Source organism: Sinocyclocheilus rhinocerous, unplaced genomic scaffold, assembly GCF_001515625.1.
Source record: "Sinocyclocheilus rhinocerous isolate Xijiao unplaced genomic scaffold, SAMN03320098_v1.1 scaffold5880, whole genome shotgun sequence".
Classification (NCBI taxonomy): domain Eukaryota; kingdom Metazoa; phylum Chordata; class Actinopteri; order Cypriniformes; family Cyprinidae; genus Sinocyclocheilus; species Sinocyclocheilus rhinocerous.
This window is the reverse complement of record NW_015628727.1, coordinates 29,459-37,445: the sequence shown is the minus strand read 5'-3', so window position 1 is coordinate 37,445 and position 7,987 is coordinate 29,459. Positions and strand designations below refer to the sequence as shown.

General features: G+C 33.4%; 1 protein-coding gene and 1 long non-coding RNA gene across 3 annotated transcripts in view; one reads left to right on the top strand and one right to left on the bottom strand.

The window, feature by feature from the left end:
• Positions 1 to 2,229: 2,229 nt before the first annotated feature.
• LOC107738446 (uncharacterized) overlaps positions 2,230 to 7,987 on the bottom strand; it is a 12,713-nt gene continuing 6,955 nt past the window's right edge. The window contains exon 3 of the long non-coding RNA XR_001639883.1: positions 2,230 to 2,288. This is a non-coding gene — a long non-coding RNA (uncharacterized LOC107738446). The remainder of the gene's footprint in view (positions 2,289 to 7,987) is intronic.
• The window catches only part of LOC107738445 (interferon-induced GTP-binding protein Mx3-like), a 14,665-nt gene continuing 14,293 nt past the window's right edge, over positions 7,616 to 7,987 (top strand). The window contains exon 1 of one of the 2 annotated variants that reach the window (XM_016550205.1): positions 7,616 to 7,638. The gene's annotated coding sequence lies outside the window, so the exon portion shown is untranslated. The remainder of the gene's footprint in view (positions 7,639 to 7,987) is intronic. The other variant, XM_016550204.1, reaches the window with a different exon arrangement.

Genomic DNA, 7,987 nt, shown 5'->3' with positions numbered 1-7,987 from the left:
GATAAAACAAAAATCCTTATTACATCGACAGCATTTAATGTATTTGCTTTCCTTTGTGATGTGTTCAAGCAGAAAACCACAGTTTATACAGGCACGAAGAGCTGGACATACAATATTTCCAGCGTCTTTTAAAGTAATAGTTGAACAATCCCTCAGCAGATCCAGATCTCTGTTGCTGCAGCCGTCATTTTCACATCTATTAGCACCAGGGCGTGGACCTTTCCATTCTCTCAGACACTGTCAACAGAACTCAAAGGCTTTTTTTATTTTCTGCAGTGCAAATGGCACATTCAACGCTTAGATTATACGGATCTGATCTCTCAGTGAAGAAGTTGCAGCCAGGGCACTAGAAATTTTTTACTTTAAACCGCATAAACATTTCATTACACCAAATACACAAAATAATGTTCTTTTTAGCAGCATCATATGACCCCTTTAAATGAAATATTCAAATCAAACACTACCCTTTCCTCATCCAGCTGTACTCTGCAGATGTCTGTCAGTGTTTGTGGACCAGTAACCGCAGGATAATTCTGCTCTTAAAACATCTGGATCGTCATCATATGGATCTGACGGGGAAATAACACGTCTTAAGAAAATCCTTTTTTCCCCATTAAAATCGCCAATGTTAGTTTTGTCATAGAGGCAGTTCTAAGCACCTGATGAACTTACAGTTTCTTTTTAATGTGAAAACATCTTGCTGTAAGCAGTGTTGGGCAAGTTACTTCCAAAATGTAATACATTATATATTACTAGTTACTGTCTTTTGAAAGTAATTAGTTACATTACAATATTACTGTCTCTGAATTGTAATACGTATTGCTAAGCATTCTTATCCTTTTCTCCAATACACTGAAAATAACAGGAGTGTGTCCATCTCACAAATGTAGAATCCGTCTCTGCAGTCATCTCAACCATCTAATTCCAGCAACAGGAAATAGACAAACTATTTTACCCGCGGGATTTTTTTCTCTGGTGCTGTTTTGCGGTGTTGGTAAATTCACCACTTAATTTTGAGTTAAAATATGTTGTTGTAACTTGCGTTACTGAGATTGTAACGAGTAATAATATTACCAAAATTGTATTAGTAATGCGTTATATTACTGCGTTACAGCAAAACGTAATATACTACTGTAATATTATTACTTTTGTAATGCGTTACTCCCAACACTGGCTGTAAGTCATTAAATTTATTCAAGCGTAACAGGAACGTGTGGAAATTTAAAGGTGCAGTTCTTAATCTAAGTGGCAGCCGCTACAGATTGTCCAGGAACAACAATAAACTTCTTTACTGTTCCCATTTGAATCGTTCTTCAGTAAGAGTGTGGTTCTATACATGAACAATAATAACAATATACACTTACAAGACAACAAGAAAACAGTAGTTGAATGATATAATGTAACAATGCAACAGCATAGAGATAAGGACCTAGTTATATAAATTTGCTCAAGTTTATATACATATTCACTTTAAATCAGCTATAATCAGCTAGAGTTAAATATTTCCTCATAATATTCAAACAGTTGCTTTTAAAGTTTCATTCAGTGTGTTTAATGCTGGAATGAATGTACAATTGAGATTATGTGCACATTAAGTACTTTAAAGGAATAGGCAAACATTTAGTACTGACATATAACATTACAGTAATACAATATTCCGTTAATAAGCTCTTATTAATTAAACGGAGCTCTTAATAAGCTCTGCACAATGAATCTCTTATTTACATTGCTATAATGAGAGGATTCCCGAGCGTGCAGAACTCAGCACTTGACAAAAACACAGCATTTTGAGAGGTTAGTGGATTCTAGCTTAGTTTTTTTTTCAATTGCTTACACACATTTTCAAAACTTTGCCTCTTTTTTTTTTTCAAAACTTTACACACACATCCAAGAATTGCACACACAAAATGCCTCACATCTCTTGCAAAATGAAGCATTCAAAATATCACAAACACATCTCAAAAGAAAATGTTTGTCTTACGTTGCAAACACCTTTGCCATAATATTATATTTTTGGATACATCATATACGCACAGTTACTCTTAGGGGTGAGAACCAGAAGGGCATAAGTGACATTTTGGGCGAAATGGAGATATATATATATCAAATGAAAGCTCTTGATGAGCTCTTTCTACTTCCAAAAGGACACAAGTGAATTCTTTTAAATTTTGGATTTATTCATTAGAAACCAAAAGACTTAACACTGAACATACTAAACCAGTTGGTGCCAGTTTTGGCCCTCCTGTAAAGTTGGTAAAATGTCACTTACGCCCTTCTGGTTCTCACCCCTCGTTATGTACATTTGTGCACAAGATTGGAAGTAATTAGCAGAAAGAATCACTCAAAAAACACGAAAGCAAGATTAAAACCAAACTTTTTTTTTTTTTTTACTGTAAGCATTTGTGTTTGTGAATACAGTATTACACAGTACAAAAGAAAAGAAGTACATCAGCCATGTGTAGTTGTGTAGTTGTGTATTTATAGGCCTGTTCTTAAGCATGATTGGTTGGTGTTCAGTAAAACAATGAGTGTTTGCACGTGGCTGTGGTTGAAAAAGGAAATCAAGATACTTCCTGTTAGATTGGTGTGTGGTTCTGCTGTTTGAGTGTCAGGTTTCAGAAACTGTGTGACAAGTAAAGATTTTGTGTGCAAGCAGTTGAAAAAAAACAACTGTAAACACTTCTTGTAATTGCTATCAAGAAATCAACAGATATTCTGTGATTGGTTCCATTGATCAACACTGCAAATATGTTTTGCCAATGTCAGATGGGGCCCCCTGATTCCCCGGGGCCCTAAGCACCTAAATGTTACGTCTGCTCCTGCACACAAGAGTAGTGTTTTAAATTTTTCACATCTGTGTGTCGTTTGGTGTGTATTTGGCTAATTATTTTATATTTGTGTGTAGAGTTACTATGCAAAAATACCATAAATAAAATAGTTTTGAAAGAAGTGTTTGCTTTTCCAAGATGTGTGTGACATTTTGCATGTTGTGTGTGTGTTTTGTGCTTTTGTGTGTTGAGTTCTTTCAGAAAGACTCGGAGAGAAGGTAAACATTTACATGGTATTTATTCCGTGAAGTGTTAACAGATGGTGGTGAGTTACAATAATTCATGTATATTTGCATAGAAAGTTCTTTGGCGTAGGCCCCGTCCTTTGTCCAAATCCTGATTTGGCTGATCCTGTCTGAAAAACAATATAAATACTTATAATGGTTTAGACTTATAACTGATGAAGTGATGAAGACAGAATGCTGAAGCAGCCCGGAGAGTCTTCAATGAAAGTTTACATGAGAGTTCAGGTGAAACTCGTAGATGAGGGAACAACAAACGTGAGCAAGCGAGACGCTTTTGAGATTTTAATCGTAAGATATAGCTCTCCAATAGCAAAAGGAACGCACAATATAATTTGTGATTGAGCCCTGCTAGTGTTTCACATTTTCTGTTGTGAAAATATTAACACTTTTAATTCATAGTAAGGTGATCAAACAACCACAAACGTTTACTGTGATATTAGTTTGTTGCACAATATTAATAATATAGCATGCATCGTGAAATGAGTGTCATTTACATAATCGTTCACAAAAGATTAATTTTAAGTAATTTTATGAAAAGTCTTGCTAAAGTTTTAAAGCGGCGGTTTCGCTGACTGAGCAGGGAACGCCAGCGTCATCAATTGCGAAGATGAAAGTCTTATATACTCCAGTTATTAAGCAGTGATTGGCCAGATCTGTTAGTATGAATGAATGACGTGGCATTGGAGTCCTGACGGAACTTGCGCTGAAGGCTTTCATTTTTGAGAAATGGAGCCATAGTTTCAAAAACTGTGTGTAAGCATTTTTAAATCACTGTAATATCAAAGATAAAATTTCAAATTCTCAATATCTCTACTTGTATTTTCACTAGATGAATAGCACAATTATATTATAATATATCTAACATTATTAACTAGAGTAAACATAGAATTTTAACCCTGTAAGGCCCACTGTTGTAATATGACAACATCATTTGTAGCTTGACTAAAATAAGCCCGTTCATGTTTTTGTTTTGTTTTTTCTTCTCTCCAACACCACATTTACACAACTAATAGGTTCTATTGTTTAGCCTTGCAATGCTATTGGATGCATACCTGGCCATAAACTCACACAACCTGCGAACTTCCCTTGAAGCACATCATCTTGTTTTACTGGAATGGATAAATCTAGATTCAAGTAAGTAAAATGCCTAAAGTATTTTTTTCTGTGATTGGTAATATGTCTAGATCATGTAGATATTGAGGTATGGTCGAATGCTTTGATCATGTTAGATGTTGAGCTTGTTATGTCAGTGTTGTAATTTTGCAACATTGGGCTAAAGGGCAGCACAGTTTGCATGTGCACCTTACAAGCATGAATTGTGCTTCTTTTTGAATTTTTACATTACATGCATGCATTTTCTTCTTTCTTGTTCCATGTGGAAAAAAATACTAACAGAAACATACTCTTTTTGATGATTCACAAGTTTTAAAAGTCTTTTTTTTTGTTACCATTTTTAGTTTCAATAAAGATTTAATGATTATTAATAAGTTCAAGAATAAATTATTTATTCACGAAAGTACTTATGTAGCAATATTTGAAACCATCTGTATCTTATCATTTATAAAAAATACTTAACTAGTCCTATTTTCTTTCTGCTTGTTTGCACAAATATCTGCTTTCTGCATGAGACACAGATGATAATATTCTGGAATGTGGAGGGTTATTAGGGCTAGTAGCACGATAACTGAAGAACACAATGCGTGAAATGTGTGAATTCTTTAAAATGTACACGTATGATTGAAATGGATTTGCATTGAAATTATACTACATTGAAATATATATATATAGATATTTTTTCTATTTCAGAATGCCACCAGCCCGGGAAAGACCATCCCATCATATGTGTATGATATCACTGATGTTGTCCAAAAAAAATTAAAAATAAAAATAAAATCAATAAAAAATTGGGGACAGTGACAGAGATTGACTTTGATACAAGTGATGGAAGTTTTAGACAAGTGATTTTATTTTATTTTTTTTAAGTTTTCATGTAGTTCATCAGGTTTTGTAAATATAATCTCAATGTATTTTTATAATAAATGTATTTTTTTCATAAAAATATGATTTATTTTATCATTATTGTGTGATTATTAATGTATATATTCATATAGGCCAGGGGTTACAGAAGCATTACACCCAGCAAATGAACCTTTAGACGTTCTCTACATTTGTTCAGACAGTGAGTACGATCACTGAAATTCTGCTTTCCAAGAGCCCAACGCCCAACACTTCCCTAAAGACTAAAATGTAAAAGAAAATAAAAATCTGCATTAGAGGCCTCCTAACAACAACATTTAAAAAGGTAAAATACAATTTTTCAGTTTTTTTTTTCTTTTTTATATTTGGGTCTTTGAGGGTTAAAATAACATTTTAAAGAGTTCCACAAGCTTTACATAGCTTTAGTGTGGAGGTGTGATGCAGTTTTCATAAGGTTAGAAATATAAACATGATACTTGTATTTTCTGAGCTAATTAAATTATATTTATTGATTTATAATGAGGGTAAAGTGTAATATGCTATTTTCTGTTAATTTTCACAAATTTGCAGGCATGTAATGCTTCCCAAAAATGTGTACTCAAAATAACACCCAATTATGTATAATACTATACTGATATAATATATTAAAAACAGCAATATTTTTGACACATAAATTGCATCTTCGCGATTATTTCTGTTTTATGACAAGCATTTCATGCAGCTGTACTTTGCAAACAGCCACACATATCCTGTAAGCTGAGGTATGTTCCACATCCTGTTTGAACAAAAGGAAGTGCATTGATTCAGTTAGAAATAATGTCTTATTTTTGTTTTGAATCTACATGAGGGTGGGGGGTAATTACACGTAATGCAAGATTTAATGTGTTTTTTTTCTTTTTTTTCCCATAAGTTAGTAATCAGGGTCTGCACTCAGTTTGTTCCTGTTATACAGTATTTTAGAGTAAACAGTAGGGATGCAACAATACAGTTAGCTCACGGTTCAACAAATACCATTTTCTGTTCCAATTCAACAGTTTTGGGTTTGGTTCTGATGGTTTGGCACATCAGAGTTCTTTTTTTTTTTGCAATTTATAAATGCTATAAAAAATTTAAAAAAAAAATCCAGTACACTTTAATTAAAACTCTAGTACACTTCTGTACACTGTAGAAAAACATGGATTATCGTATGTCTACTTCAAATTTTTTTTTTGAGAGAAGTGTTATTTTTGTATAGATTGGCCATTGTTTAGTGCTATAAACATATGTAGGCCTAATGTCTGTTTAATTCATACCGCGCAAAAAAAAAAAAAAATCCACATTTGCATTACGGAAGAAAAATAACTCATGACGCTCCAGGAAATCCCTAATATGGACAAACACATCCGGCTATCGCTATCTGAATAAAAGAAGATAGAAACACTTTGAATGATGACATTCAAAGAGAACATTTAGACAATAAACACTCGACTGTGACAATGTATAGTTTATCTGTGTTTTTAAAACCACCTTGGGTATTTTCATAATAAGTAAGTATATGATCCATTGCTAGTCAACATAGCTTTTATTACAGTATAGACTTATAGACACACAAACAGAGCCAGTTTGGAGAGAAATAAAACGCACGGAAATTATTTAAATGCAAAAGCCGAAAAACTCTTCACCTTTTTCTGTTGCTTGTTTTACATACTGCGCGTAGACAGAGGCGTCACCAGGTTTTTGCATAGTTTAGAGTGACAAATTGTACCAGCGTGCTTTGAGGTCAAAATGCGTACAGGTTGGCAGGTCTGCAATATTGTCCGTTCACGACCATCACTAAATTTCAAAGATGCTGAAACTGCTATTCATGCTTTTATAACGTTGCTTATTATATGGCCTACCAAACAAAACTCTTAATCGCTTACAGCTAATCCAAAATTCAGCTGCTTGTGTATTTCAGCTCCTAAGCTCGGGAACAAACTTCCTCAAAACCTTCGTGCTGTCTCTTCACTCCAGACCTTTAAAACTGATCTCAAACTCACTTATTTACAATATATTTTGTTAATTGATTGTCTGCCTCATTTTTCAATTCCATGCTTGATTGCATTACTTTTCTGGTATGTAAGATTATCTCTGTCTGCTTTATTTGTTTGATTATGTGACTGTATATTTTTATTTGTTTTTGATAGGTGCTATGTAAATAAAACATTATTATTATTATTATTATTATTATTATTACTACTACATCTTAAAGAGCAGCATGAAGAGGAAAAGTGTGATTTTAATTGCAGTCTCAAGATGCAACTGACACCTGAGATTCTTGAGACACATACACAGACAAAAGATAGGGTAAGCTTATGTAATTGTATAATCTTGTGAATTTTTAGTTTATATACTGATGGTGGTGGGGAGGATGGAGGGGAACATCATGCATCATAAACGGCAATCATAAAAGAGAAAAGTCAGTACTTATATACTCCAAGTGTCAAGCTGTGATTGGCCAGAGCTAATAATTATGCATGAATGACAATAGTCTTCCTGGTACCACCTTTGCTGACACTTTCATTTCTGATGAATAAAACACACTCATCTGTATCTTGGGTGGTTTGAGGGTGAGTACATTTTCAGCAATTTTTTGGGTGAACAATTCTTTTAAATGTATTATTTCTACACATCAATAAAAGGACATCTTAGAGATGCACATAGAAAACACAAACAACCATTTTCTCAATATATGCTCATTTACCTAACAGACCTTTTTGAGGATTTTTGAATACAAAAAAAATAAATGTTGCCCTTGTGTCCCTTTGCTTCACTTTATGTGATTTTCTCTTTCCTTTTTTCACTGAAATCTGTACCTATTCTTTTGGTGGTCTAAAGTTCAGCATGTGATAACAATAATAATTTAGTGCAAAAAAAACCACCAAAAAAAAAACAATGATATATATATATATATATATA